Here is a 14,834-nt window from a genome sequence, read left to right on the forward strand (position 1 = left end):
CATTTCAGCCGATGGAAGCATGAAGTGCTCCAAAATCTCCTGATAGCTAGCTGCATTGACCCTGCCCTTGATGAAACACAGTGGACCAACACCAGCAGCTGACATGGCACCCCACACCATCACTGACTGTGGGTACTTGACACTGGACTTCAGGCATTTTGGCATTTCCTTCTCCCCAGTCTTCCTCCAGACTCTGGCACCTTGATTTCCGAATGACATGCAAAATTTGCTTTCATCAGAAAAAAGTACTTGGGACCACTTAGCAACAGTCCAGTGCTGCTTCTCTGTAGCCCAGGTCAGGCGCCTCTGCCGCTGTTTATGGTTCAAAAGTGGCTTTACCTGGGGAATGCGGCACCTGTAGCCCATTTCCTGCACACGCCTGTGCACGGTGGCTCTGGATGTTTCCACACCAGACTCAGTCCACTGCTTCCTCAGGTTCCCCAAGGTCTGGAATCGGTCCTTCTCCACAATCTTCCTCAGGGTCCGGTCTCCTCTTCTCGTTGTACAGCGTTTTCTGCCACATTGTTTCCTTCCAACAGACTTACCATTGAGGTGCCTTGATACAGCAGTCTGGGAACAGCCTATTTGTTGAGAAATTTCTTTCTGGGTCTTACCCTCTTGTTTGAGGGTGTCAATGATGGCCTTCTTGACATCTGTCAGGTCGCTAGTCTTACCCATGATGGGGGTTTTGAGTAATGAACCAGGCAGGGAGTTTATAAAAGCCTCAGGTATCTTTTGCATGTGTTTAGAGTTAATTAGTTGATTCAGAAGATTAGGGTAATAGGTCGTTTAGAGAACCTTTTCTTGATATGCTAATTTATTGAGACAGGTTTTTTGGGTTATCAGGAGTTGTATGCCAAAATCATCAGTATTAAAACAATAAAAGACCTGACAAATTTCAGTTGGTGGATAATGAATCTATAATATATTAAAGTTTAACTGTAATCATTACATTATGGTAAATAATGAAATTTAACACTATATGCTAATTTTTTGAGAAGGACCTGTAGATCTCTACGAGCATCTGCCTCCACAGCTCATTATAAATGAATGGAGGAGTTACCAGTGTGAGACATGTGATGACTGACAGTCTGCTCTCTCTTATCTATTTCTCTGGAATAAGACGTCAGATCTCAGACATCAATATATCATTTTATTCTGCGTCCTATGACCTGCATGGCCATATAGGTGGTCACAACCACTTTTAAGATAGATCACAATATCAGATCAGTGGGGGTCCGACACCTGGCTCCCCCTCTGACCAGCAGTGGTAGCTGATCCATCCAATAGGTTTATATCCGGCAGATTTCAGAACAGCTGATTAATGGAGGTGTAGGCCCCCCACCGATCTGATATGAATGATCTCCTGTATTACTATCTTGTGACCAAACCTGAGTCAGGCAGTGAGAAGCCGCCTGGGAGTCTCCCAGCTGACACTTATTTCCATTGCCGGCTCTTTATAAAACTGTGTTTTTCCGAAAAGCTGCAACATGTAAAGTAAAACACAGATGAAGCAGCCGGAAGCCATTTCAGGGCGCCCCGCTTATGGCAGCCATGATCCAACAGCGACGTGTCGCTACTTACATCCTCCTAATGTCACATCAATGTCACAGAACTGCCAGCCTGCCGAGAAGACCGTATTCACCAGTGACCAGGCCATCCCCCTCCTGTCATGTCGGAGGATGCGGGTGGAGCCCCCCTGGGTGCAGCCGTGAAGCAGTCAATAGAGGAGATTAGCAGAGCAATGTCCCCCGTATTCAGAGACAAAGAGTCGGCGGCCATTCCTCTGCCTTTGTCTAACACAGACTGAAATGCGTCTAACACACAAAGACATAAAATGGAGCAGCGTTTATTGGGCGCTTACACACCGGATCAGAACCACGGCCGATCCCAAACCTCAGAAATGGGACAAAAATATGTAATAAATAATACAAAGAAAAACACCGGGCAGGGGGAGCACAGAAAGGATGAGGATGCAGGAGCCCACCGGAAAAACACTGGGGGGGGTGGGGGCGACAGAGCACATAAAGCATGAGGATGCAGGAGAAAATCAAACGCGGTGGACACAAACATACTGTAAACTGTGCAGAATAAATGCAGCTCTGCTACATGCGAGTCACAAGCACCAGGGTCAGCAGGAATACAGGGGGCTGGAGAGGCGGCACAGTATATACAGACCAGCACTTCTGATGTTTCCCCTGGAAAGGCCTTAGGCTGTGTGCACACGTTGCGGACTGGGGTGCAGAATTTTCTGAACAAAATATGCATCTCCTGGCAGAAAATGCAGGTGCGGATTTTGTGCGTTTTTTAATGCGGATTTCATGCGTTTTTTACCCCTGCGGATTTCTATAATGGAAGGGTGCAGGAACGCTGCAGATCTGAACAAAAGAAGTGACGTGCTCCTTCTTTTTATCCGCAGTGTTTTTCATGCGGATTTTCCGCACCATCAGCACAGCATTTTTTTTCTATTGATTTATATCGTACTGTCGCTCTGCGGATCTGCAGTGTTTCTGCGCGGAAATAAATGCTGCGGATCCGCAGTAAGTCCGCATCGTGTGCACACAGACATACTGTGACATCACCACTCACTGACACGTCACCGACTCTGTGCACTGTGATGTCACCGTGTCCCGTCACCCACATTACTGACATCATCAGCGGCAGTGACGTCACAAGGAAACCACACTGGCATCCCGTGCCATCCTCGCCACTGTGCCGTCACACTCCTGGTCACCATTTCTATGGACTGTCAGGAATTTCCAGACCCCCAGAATGGCCCACCCTCACACCCTGTGCGGAGAGCCGAGACACAGCTGTTCCTCCATAGGGCAAGTGCTTCTTATAATGTCATCACCGACCTACAGAGGGACACAGCAGCCCTGTGACGTCACCACAGTCACTGACCCATTCACAGCCTATGACGTCACCAGCAGTTCCAAGTCAGAAAACTACACAGCGGGTGACGTCAGAGAAAGCTGCTGCTGCCACCTGCGCGTACTGCTGTGACCTATATCTGCCTGTACATCCCCACGTACTAATATGTACAGCTGTATACTCGGACATTTCCCCCTCTCGTCTCACCGAGTACACCGGGCTCAGTCACAGCCGGGACCGTCAACAGGACGCCATCTTTCCTCTCCGGCGAGTAGACGGACTGAGCCGATCATGTGACCAGAGAGACGAGAGTGACGTTAGGCAGCTGGGATAGGGGCGTGATCTTTGTAGCAAATGGGCCAATGGCTGTGAAGGAGGGGCGTGGCTACGAATCCTGGGCTTGTTTGCAGAAGCAGGGAGCCTGAGCTTGTTGCCATGGTGACTGTTGGTGGTCGACTGAGGGCCGTCGCTGGTCACAGTCGGCCAGAGGACTGTGGTGGGAGTCAGCCGCTATTACCGGTGCTGTGCTACCGTGTGTGAGCGCACAATGCGGCCACTGGAGACAGAGATAGATTTAGTTGTTTTTTATTTCAGTGCGTTTCACATCCGCAACATGTCAATTTCCCTAGCTCGGTTCACATTGCGTTAGTGCAGTCCGTTCAACACATGCGTTAAACGGACTGCGCTAATGCAAGTGCCGAAAAAGATGCGTTATGCCATCGCGCTAGCGCAGATGCTCTATCTGCGCTAGCGGTGACGGACCCCGAAACACTGCAGCCCGCGTCCAAGGGTCCGTGACAGAATGACGGCACTTCGCTAACGCATGCCCATTATGGCATGCGTTTGTGGTGCCCCAGGGTCCTGGTCGTCGCAGTAGTATTGCTTTCCTCTCGGGGAGAGTGATACTGTGTTTGGAGGCAAAGAAGGATAACTGCATCCAGGTATCACAAACATGCAACACAGTTTACACTCCAGGCCACCAGGGGGAGCTTCTGCTCCTATTTGTTAGGTCACTCCCCATTTATATAGATAACTGGTAGTCTGTAGGGAAAGTCAGTCAGTTCCTGAGTTCAGTTCCTGGCAGAGCTCAAGACAGGAGTTCTGCTAGTTCCAGACCCGAGTCTGAGGAGGCTGGAGGGTAAGAGGAGCTGTGCATGCCCTCAGAGCTGCAGCTCCCAGAAAGAGACATTCAAAGGCAGAACTGAATTGCAGCGAGCGTGGAGGAAGTCGAAGCAAAGGAGAGGATACCAGAAGGGGACCAGCCCTGCACAGGCTGTCTCCTTCTGAGGCGCAACATCCCGGTAGCCGGAACACCGAGGGAGTAAGGACCTCTACGCCTTATTTCAGAGACTGTCAGGACAGCTACTTGTCCGCACCTACACCCAGGAGGCTCGGTGACACCTACAGAACCGGGTTATCTAAGAGACCCTATAAACAGGCTCAAGTCACCGGTATTGTCCTATCCTATATGGGGGACAGAGAGAACGGAACACCACATCTGTGAGACCCTTATGTGAAGCCATAGGCAGTAAGGGACTACACCACCGCAGTGCAAAGGAAGGCTACTGATTTCCACCTGGATAAGGGAACTCTGTACTTGCCTCCAAACTGGCCGGACTCTACCTGCCCTGTGATCTGGTGCCCTGGACTGTGGATGCTGAAGTCTTCAGTAAAGGTAAAGAGACTGCAACCTTGTGTCCTCGTTCTTCTCTGCGCCTATCATCATACCACCATCTACACACCGGGAAGCCCTGGGGACATACTTCACCTGTGGGAAGGTATACCATCTAGCTGCCATAACATCACCCCAGCGGACCCCTTAAAGCAGCGTCGGTCACCCTGACCGAATACCACAGGTGGTGTCACGAGCATTTCCCTTAAAGACCTTTCCCTTTTACACGGACGTCGCTGGGCCATGGACCGGGTCAGCCACCGTGACATCCCCCTGTGAACCGCAGGACTCGGTACCGAGTACCCCACGGCCCTTGGGGGGCGATCCAAGTTGTCGATGCGCCCGATAATAGGGTTTAATGGCAGCGTTAATGGACTGCGTTATGCCGCGGTGTAACAAAGTCCGTCTAACGGACTGCCATAACGCAGTGTGACTCCAGCCTTATGGGAACGCAGAGTTAGGGTGTGTGCACACGGTCAGGATTGCATCAGGATTTGCTCAGGACTTGACGTGGGTAAAATCTGCACCTGAGGTCACTGGCAGGCCACCTACGTTTTTGATGCGTTTTTTTGCATGCGGATTTGTATGTGTTTTTGTAAGCTAAATAAAGATATTAAAAAAAAAACAATTGTGATGTAATTTCTTGTCCAGAAAAGTAACTCCGGCACACAATAAGAGTCAATATATTTCACATATGAATTCATATGTGAAATATATTGACTCTTATTGTGTGCCGGAGTTACTTTTCTGGATGTTTCTGTTTTTCTCCTGAGCACCTAATCAAAAAGGGTAGTGAGCACCTCATTTTCTATATACTTACCAATACTGTAATTTCTTGTCCAACCTCTTCATTTACATACTCCATTGAAAAATAATGTTTAGACATAGATAGATAATAGATACAACAGATATGATAGATCGATAGATAATACCAAGCCTGATGTTTAGTAATAAACATAACAAAATGGTAATAAAGAGTTAGGCCGGGATCACACATGTGAGAAACTCAGGACGAGTCTCGCATCTTAATACCCAGCACTGACGCCGGCACTCGGGAGTGAAGTGTGCTGTTGCATGCATTTCTGTGCAGCCACAAGGTCCGCTCCCAAGTGCCGGCGGCAGTGCCGGGTATTAAGATGCGAGACTCGTCCTGAGTTTCTCGCATGTGTGATCCCGGCCTTAAATAAAGACACACACTGGCAACCCCCACATGTACTTATGCTGGCTAACAGATGTAAATCATTCAGCTGCAGCGATGAAAACTAAATCTCCGAGCACTAAAAAATACTCGGAGGACACCCGAGCATGCTCGAGAAATCTCGAGTAACGAGTACATTCGCTCATCACTACTCCTCGTGCTTTTTTTATTTGTTATTTAAATAAATAATTACCAAAAAACCGCACGGGGTCCCCATCATTTTTGACAGCCAGCCTTGCTAAAGCTCATTGATATAGACCCCCAGTCTACAAATAGCAGCTGCCCAGAAAAGGAACATTATTAGATGCACCAATTCTGGCGCTATGCCCTGCTCTTCCCACTTGCCCTGTAGCGGTAGCAAATGGGATAATAATAAGACACCTATCCATTACTAATCCTATAATTGTAATGTTTGTAAATAAAGACACAGCCAGAATAAAGTCCTTTATTCGAAATAAGACTAAACACAGTTTTCCATTTTTATTTAAACGCTTAATCCCTTGATCTCCTGTAATAAAAGTTAAATAAAAAAGCAACAATATACCCATACCTGTCCGTCGTTGTGTCCCACGCAGTAATCCATATCTGGGGGATATACAGTTTTCAACCTGGACGAGGCTATGATGCGACCGTCCCGGCTGAAAACCACTGGTGAATGAGCTGCTGGGAGCGGAGCTTTAGTGATTAGCGGTGACACTGAAGCTGCGCTGCCTCACAGAATGAACTGCGGTGAACTCTGGACTGTGGGAAAATGCATTGGCTTCTTTCCTGCCAAGAAATCAGGTTTTGCTGCAGAAAAAAAGCAGCAAAAACAGCCAGTGTGAACATACCCTTAGGTGAAGATTTTCTCCATAGACTTGTATTAGATGTGTAAAAACGCATATAATCTGCCCAACAAGACTGTATCAATCCCATTTGCACCAGTGAGACTTGGATGCCGGCTCTATGACACAGCCGCTGCCCGCACTGTATAGAGTGGGCTCAGCCTCGAGCTTACTCCATTCATGTAATGTCACCAATAGTGATGTGCTTGGATAAGGCGTTATCCAAGCATGAAGAGCCGCAACACGTGCAGGGATCACCCTGTTGGACAGCTCCAACACATGCAGGGATTACCGTGTTGGACAGCTCCAACACATGCAGGGATCACCCTGTTGGACAGCTCCAACACATGCAGGGATCACCCTGTTGGACAGCTCCAACACATGCAGGGATTACCGTGTTGGACAGCTCCAACACATGCAGGGATCACCCTGTTGGACAGCTCCAACACATGCAGGGATCACCCTGTTGGACAGCTCCAACACATGCAGGGATCACCCTGTTGGACAGCTCCAACACATGCAGGGATTACCCTGTTGGACAGCTCCAACACATGCAGGGATTACCGTGTTGGACAGCTCCAACACATGCAGGGATCACCCTGTTGGACAGCTCCAACACATGCAGGGATCACCCTGTTGGACAGCTCCAACACATGCAGGGATCACCCTGTTGGACAGCTCCAACACATGCAGGGATTACCCTGTTGGACAGCCCCAACACATGCAGGGATTACCTAACAAACAGGCTATTGGAACGCCCACCAGGGCCGTGGGGTACTTGGTACTGGGTCTGGTACTTAAAGCAGCTGCGACCCGGTCCGTGGCCCTGGGCGCCCATGTAAAATGGAATGTCTTTAAAGGGATTATATGAATAAAATTTGTGTTCGAGACGCCACCTGTGGCATTCAGTCATGAGTGACTAATGCTGCTTAAAGGGGTCCTCTGGGGTGGTGTTATGGCAGCTGAGATGGTATGGCTTCCCACAGATGAAGCTGGGTCCCCAGGGCTCCCGGTGTGGTAGGGACAGGTTGTAGGTGGTGCAGCAAGAAATAGAGAACATAGGTTTGCAGTCTCTTTACCTGGTTTACTGAAGGTCTCAGGCAGCAACAGTCCAGGGTACCTGATCACAGATGAAGGTATGGTCCGGCCGGCTTGGAAGCAAGTTGGGCGTCCCCCTTACCAGGTGGGGTTGGAAGCCTTCCCTCTAGTGCTGTGGTGTTGTAGTCCCTTGCTGCCTTAGGCCTCTCACAGGGTCCTCACATGTTCTCTTCCCCCCCCCCCGGTTGGTGGGACACTACCCGTACGACAGGTAACTCAAGCCTTTTTACAAGATCTCTATCATGACCCAGGCTCTATGCACTACTGTGTCCTCAGGTGTAAAGGCAGACAGGTGACTTATAATCTATCTGTCCTGCCGGTTTCTACTATAAGACGTAGAGTCCTTCACAACCCCAGTCTTCCAGTTACCGGTATCTGCACTTCAGCATGGAGGCAGCCCAGTTGCAGCTAATCCCTAGCTCCTCACTCTCCTGCCCTTCACTTCCCCTTCACGCTCTCTACAGCTTGTTCTTTTTTCCTCTTTGCTTTTCCCAGGAGCTGCAGCACCTCTCGTGGCTGCACAGCCCCTCTTACTTCCTCTCTCTTCTGTCCCTCTGACAGACTGACTGCTCTCAGTTCCTGTCTCTGGCAGACTGACTGACTTTCCCTCCAGACCAGAATATATATAGGGGAGCCACGCACAAGCTGGATCAGAGCTCCCCCTTCTGGCCTGGAGTGTTGCATGTTTGTGATTACCTGATGAAAGTGATCCTTCCTTGCTTCCAAGCGTGACATCACTCTCCCCGTGAGGAAAGCAATGCTATTGTAACAACCAGGAACCTGGGGTGTTACACTATCCCCTGCATGTGTTGCAGCTGTCTAACAGCCACGAGACACGCAGCCGCAGGGTTTAGAACATTTTTTTCAAGCACGCCGAAGACACTCGGTTAGCACCCAAGCATGGCCGGATAACACCTTATCCCAGCATGTCGCTCATCACTAGTCACCAATTAGAACCTGAGCAGAGTAGGCCCCTTAAGCACTTGTCCAAGTCCGCGGGTGTGCTGGCCCCTGCCCTGTTGGCCACCACTGAGGTCACACACGCTCTGGGGCCTGTATGGTAGTGGAGGATCCCAGCTCTTAATTTATACCACAAACACCTATGATGTTACCGCCTGCAAAACCCTACCTGTGACATCACGTGAGACCAGTCTTAGTGGCAAGGTCTACTATGATATCATCAACCCTGTGACTTTATTAGCCCTCATAGTAACCTTACAGGGATACATCATTACTCCAACACTGGCCACTACGGCTGACTGGCTGCTGCACAGTGGCCCTTACAGTGTATGGTTGGTATCTCTTGTAAGGTCACAGCTGCTGCCTGCCATGTCGGTATTTGTGTAACATCACTACCCGTTCTGGGGCAAATTCATTAAAACACCCCTCAGGCTTTATTTTATTTTACCATTGGATTGGTATCACTGATGTTCCCTGCACTTAGTAATAAACTTACCAACCAACGTCTTCTTCTGTACTCAGAGCCGCTACGGTCGTCTTCTGCTTGCTGTAACCTGCTGGATTTTTCCATTGTTTTCTGGGAAGTTACTTCTCCTTATAAGTCAATGAGAGCCATTACAAGACTCTCATAGACTTACACTGAGAGCTTGGGACTGTTACCTCTGAAGATGGCGGTGCGGGACCGTGGCGGCGCCAGGAAGAGTAGAAGATGACAGCTGGTAAGTACAGTACAGACCAAAAGTTTGGACACCTTCTCATTTAAAGATTTTTCTGTATTTTCATAACTATGAAAATTGTACATTCACGCTGAAGGCATCAAAACTATGAGTTAACACATGTGGAATTATATACTTAGCAAAAAAGTGTGAAACAACTGAAAATATGTGTTATATTCTAGGTTCTCTAAAGTAGCCTCCTTTTGCTCTGATGATTGCTTTGCACACTCTTGGCATTCTCTTGATGAGCTTCAAGAGGTAGTCCACTACTATTGGATTAATAATGGATAGGCATCTTATTGACACCTCTCCATTATTAACCAGGCTTAATGTTACCTTAGAATAGCAAGGTGACATTAACCCCTTATTACCCCATATCCCACCACTACTCGGGAGTGAGAAGACAGGGGCTATGTGCCGGAATTGGCGCATCTCACAGATGCGCCATTTGTGGGGCGGTTGCGGGCTGGTATTTTTAGCCGGGGGGGCAATATCCCCTCTCTAGGCTATGAATATCAGCCCGCAGCTGTCTGCGTAGCCTTTCTGGCTATAAACTATAGGGGAATCCCACGTCATTTTTTTTTGGGGGGGGGGGTCATGAGTATTAACCCCTTCCCAGGTTACAAATATTGGCCGTCGGTTTTCCCCCTCTGGTGCAGAAAATTGCGCGGGAGCCCACGCCATTTTTTTCCGTTTTTTTTATTAAACGTTCTTTAAGAAACATAGGCCTTGCTACTATATATCTACGGATATATCTACTATATAATTGTCTAAGGGTCACTTCCGTCTGTCCTTCTGTCTGTCTGTCTGTCCTTCTGTCACGGTTATTCATTTGCTGATTGGTCTCGCCAGCTGCCTGTCATGGCTGCCGGGACCAATCAGCGACGGTCACAGTCCGGAAGAAAATGGCCGCTCCTTACTCCCCGCAGTCAGTGCCTGTCGCCAGCATACTCCCCTCCGGTCACCGCTAACACAGGGTTAATGGCGGCGGTAACGGACCACGTTATGCCGCGGGTAACGCATTCCGTTACCGCCGCTATTAACCCTGTGTGTCCCCAACTTTTTACTATTGACGCTGCCTATGAAGCATCAATAGTAAAAAATGTAATGTTAAAAATAATTTAAAAAAAATAAACCTGCTATAATCACCCTCCGTAGTCCGCTGAGCCGCTCCCACAGGCCGCCATCTTCCGCTGAATTTTCCGGTGGCAAAGATGGTATGGCAGAAGGACCTGCCATGACGTCACGGTCATGTGACCGCTACATCATCACAGGCCCTGCGCGCCTGCGCAAGAAAGACCTGCCATGACATCACGGTCATGTGACCGCGACGTCATCACAGGTCCTGCGCCCATACCAACGCTGGGACCGGAAGCTGCCGTGGACTACAAGGGGCCTTCGGAAAGGTGAGTATATGTTTATTTTTTACTTTTTCACCTGTGACAGACTTGGCTGGGCAATATACTACGTAGCTGGGCAATATACTACGTGACTGGCCAATATACTACGTGGCTTTGTGCTGTATACTACTTCGCTGTGCAATATACTACGTGGCTCTGTGCTGTATACTACGTCACTGGGCAATATACTACGTTACTGGCCAATATACTACGTGACTGGGCAATATACTACGTGACTGGGCAATATACTACGTGACTGGGCGGGCAATATACTACGTGACTGGGCAATATACTACGTAACTGGGCAATATACTACGTGACTGGGCAATATACTACGTGACTGGGCAATATACTACGTGGCTGCGCAATATACTACGTCACTGGGCAATATACTACGTGGCTGGGCAATATATTACGTGGCTGGGCAATATACTACGTGTCTGGGCAATATACTACGTGGCTGGACAATATACTACGTAACTGGGCAATATACTACGTCGCTGGGTAATATACTACGTGGACATGCATATTCTAGAATATCCGATGCGTTAGAATCGGGCCACCATCTAGTGTATAGATATATGTATAGATATAACTATATCTATGGATGGATAATTATGGCTATATCTCTCTACACTGTGTTCCAAATTATTATGCAAATGATATTTTTCTCGGATTTTCCTAAATGGTCGGTGCAAATGACAGTCAGTCTAATAAAAGTCATCACCCGTTAGATTGTACATTGTATTGAAGAAACCTCGCAATGATAACGGTATAATCTCCAAAATGAATAAAAACTCAAAATACACTGTTCCAAATTATTAGAAACCACCGGAGACTAGACGGAGGTGCACATGACTTGGGGATGGGTGGATCGAGAACTCCTGCAGCCTTTGTTTGTATTGCTGTGTAGACAAGAGAGTTGTTGCTTTAAGAGGAAGGAGTTTAGATGTTTGTGCCTGGTGTATTACTGTGAGGAGAGTGGGGCTTATATAGGGGAGGCAACTCTGGCTCTCCCTCTTTCTCTCACAGGATGGACAGGAGGAAACATTACCCGCCCTCCCGCCCTGTTTATAATCTCTGTCCTTAAACTTTTTAATTATTGCTTGTATAATGATAAATGCTTTATTGTATTTTTGAATTTGTCATTGTATATCTTGTACCAGGTTCAATTGTATATTGGCTATAAAGAGTTATTATTTGCGGTAACCTTCTAAGCCCAAGGGAAGGGCAATCCTTCAGCCATGGTTCCCTGGAGGTTTCCTCCACAGGGGGGTTTTCCTCTCCTGAGCGCTGTAGGATGGCTCTTTGTGAGTCGGGGGTTTGCCAAGTTTAGTCCCATTAATGCTTTTGCAGGGACTCCTAGTTTTTAAGTTTACAAAAATGATTTAATTATTTAAAAAAAAAAGTGTCAAGTGAGACTTGGAATTTATAACCCGTCGTGGCTTTGCGGTTTAGGAGTCAGGTGGAAGTGAAGACAAGTTAAGGTGGACTCATTTTAACTAATAGAGGATGTAAAACCTCATGGTGGTGAGAAGCAGGGCCGGCGTCAGCACCCGGCGCACCTGGGCAAATGCCGGGGCCCTAGAGAGAGAGGGGGGCCCACTCACGCTGTCATAGATACAGCTGGGAGAGCAGAGCAGGAGAACATGTTCTCTCCACCCACAAAGTCACTGCTGGCTGCGTTCTCTTAACCCCTATGTGCCAGCTCTGACACAAGCATCTTCTCACTCAGTCAGTGCAGCCAGGCAGGCACACATAGGGGTTAAGAGAAGGCAGCCAGTGTGACATTGTTTGTGGGCGGAGAGAGCACGTTCTCTGCTCTGCTCTCCGCCCCTGGCTGGCTGTCGTGCTGCTGAAGTTATGAGGCAGATTCAGGAGGAGCTCCTAGTCCTACTAGTGCCTGAGTGAGTGGCGCTGCTATATACTACGTGGGCTGTGCTATATACTACGTGGGCTGCGCTGCTATATACTACGTGGGCTGCACTGCTATATACTACGTGGGCTGCGCTGCTATATACTACGTGGGCTGTGCTATATACTACATGGGCTGCTATATACTACGTGGGCTGCGCTGCTATATACTACGTGGGCTGCGCTGCTATATACTACGTGGGCTGTGCTATATACTACATGGGCTGCTATATACTACGTGGGCTGCGCTGCTATATACTACGTGGGCTGCGCTGCTATATACTACGTGGGCTGTGCTATATACTACATGGGCTGCTATATACTACGTGGGCTGCGCTGCTATATACTATGTGGGCTGCGCTGCTATATACTACGTGGGCTGCGCTGCTATATACTACGTGGGCTGCACTGCTATATACTACATGGGCTGCTATATACTACGTGGGCTGCGATGCTATATACTACGTGGGCTGCGCTGCTATATACTACGTGGGCTGCGCTGCTATATACTACGTGGGCTGCGCTGCTATATACTACGTGGGCTGTGCTATATACTACATGGGCTGCTATATACTACGTGGGCTGCGCTGCTATATACTATATGGGCTGCGCTGCTATATACTACGTGGGCTGCGCTGCTATATACTACGTGGGCTGCGCTGCTATATACTACGTGGGCTGCGCTGCTATATACTACGTGGGCTGCGCTGCTATATACTACGTGGGCTGTGCTATATACTACATGGGCTGCTATATGCTACGTGGGCAGTGTTATATACTACATGGCTGTGTTTATATGCGATCATGAATCGGGGTATGTGTTAAAGGGGGGGCCCACTGAGACTCTTTCGCCCGGGGCCCTCAAAAACCTGGAGCCGGCCCTGGTGAGAAGGCTCGGCTTTGGTGGCCAGCCTCAATGATGTTGTAATGGTAACATCAATCAGGGGCGGGCACAGTGGTTCAGCACAGGAGTGAGGATAATAGGGTCATTGGTGCCCTGAAAGTTTACTGGCTCTGCTTGAATGGCAAGCCAGTGCGTGCCACCCCTTTATGGCTGTCTGTCCTGGTGCTGTATGTCAGACAGCTGGGGATATCGCAGTACTTGTGAATCCCAATGTACTAGCACTCCACCTGACTCCTACTGTGATTATTTAATCCTGTGATTTGAATAAAAGCTGTGGCCATTTTGACAACCAAAATAATGTGTTTTGTGTATTTATTTTAGTACCTAGGTTTACAGTAGTTATGGTGGTTTTAAGAAGGGGTGGGGTCCATCCCATATACAAAAGTCAAGGCACAGTAGAATTTCTGTACATTTGATATGTTTTAAAAAACTGAAAATGCTCATTTGTGGAATTTGCAGCATTAGGAGGTCACATTCACTGAACAAAACAGCTATTTAACTCCAAAACCCCCTAACAGGCCAAGTTACATGTTAACATAGGAACCCTTCTTTGATATCACCTTCACAATTCTTGCATCCATTGAACTTGTGAGTTTTTGGAGAGTTTCTGCTTGTATTTCTTTGCATGAAGTCAGAGTAGCCTCCCAGAGCCACGATTCTGGCCCAAAATGTTACTCCTCCACCTCCTTGCTGACGTCGCAGCCTTGTTGGGACATGGTGGCCATCCACCAACCATCCACTACTCCATCCATCTGGACCATCCAGGGTTGCTCGACACTCATCAGTAAACAACACTGTTTGAAAATTAGTGTTCATGTATGTCTGGGTCCACTTTAACCATTTCTGCTTGTGAACACTGTTTAAGGGTGGCTGAATATTAGGTTTATGCACCACAGCAAGCCTTTGAAGGATCCTACACCTTGAGGTTCGAGGGACTCCAGAGGCACTAGCAGCTTCAAATAACTGGTTGCTGCTTTGTAATGGTATTTTGGCAGCTGCTCTCTTAATCCCATGAATTTGTGTGGCAGAAACCTTCCTCATTATGCCTTTATCAGCACGAACACGTCTGTGCTCAGATTCAGCCACAAATCTCTAAACAGTACAATGATAACGCTTAAGTTTTAGGGAAATATCTAAAGTTTTCATCCCTTGACCAAGGCATTGTACTATTTGATGCTTTTAGGGAGCAGAAATCCTTTTTCTTTCCTATTTTACTTGAAAACTGTGGCCTGCTTAACCCCTTAAGCCCCAAGGGTGGTTTGCACGTTAATGAC

The 14,834-nt window shown here is 48.1% G+C and overlaps 1 protein-coding gene across 2 annotated transcripts in view; it reads right to left on the bottom strand.

The window, feature by feature from the left end:
- The window catches only part of KIDINS220 (kinase D interacting substrate 220), a 195,357-nt gene extending 192,190 nt beyond the window's left edge, over positions 1-3,167 (bottom strand). The window contains exon 1 of one of the 2 annotated variants that reach the window (XM_069728062.1): positions 3,082-3,167. The gene's annotated coding sequence lies outside the window, so the exon portion shown is untranslated. The remainder of the gene's footprint in view (positions 1-3,081) is intronic. The other variant, XM_069728063.1, reaches the window with a different exon arrangement.
- Positions 3,168-14,834: the final 11,667 nt, after the last annotated feature.

This window comes from Ranitomeya imitator, chromosome 5, assembly GCF_032444005.1.
Source record: "Ranitomeya imitator isolate aRanImi1 chromosome 5, aRanImi1.pri, whole genome shotgun sequence".
Taxonomy (NCBI): Eukaryota; Metazoa; Chordata; class Amphibia; order Anura; family Dendrobatidae; genus Ranitomeya; species Ranitomeya imitator.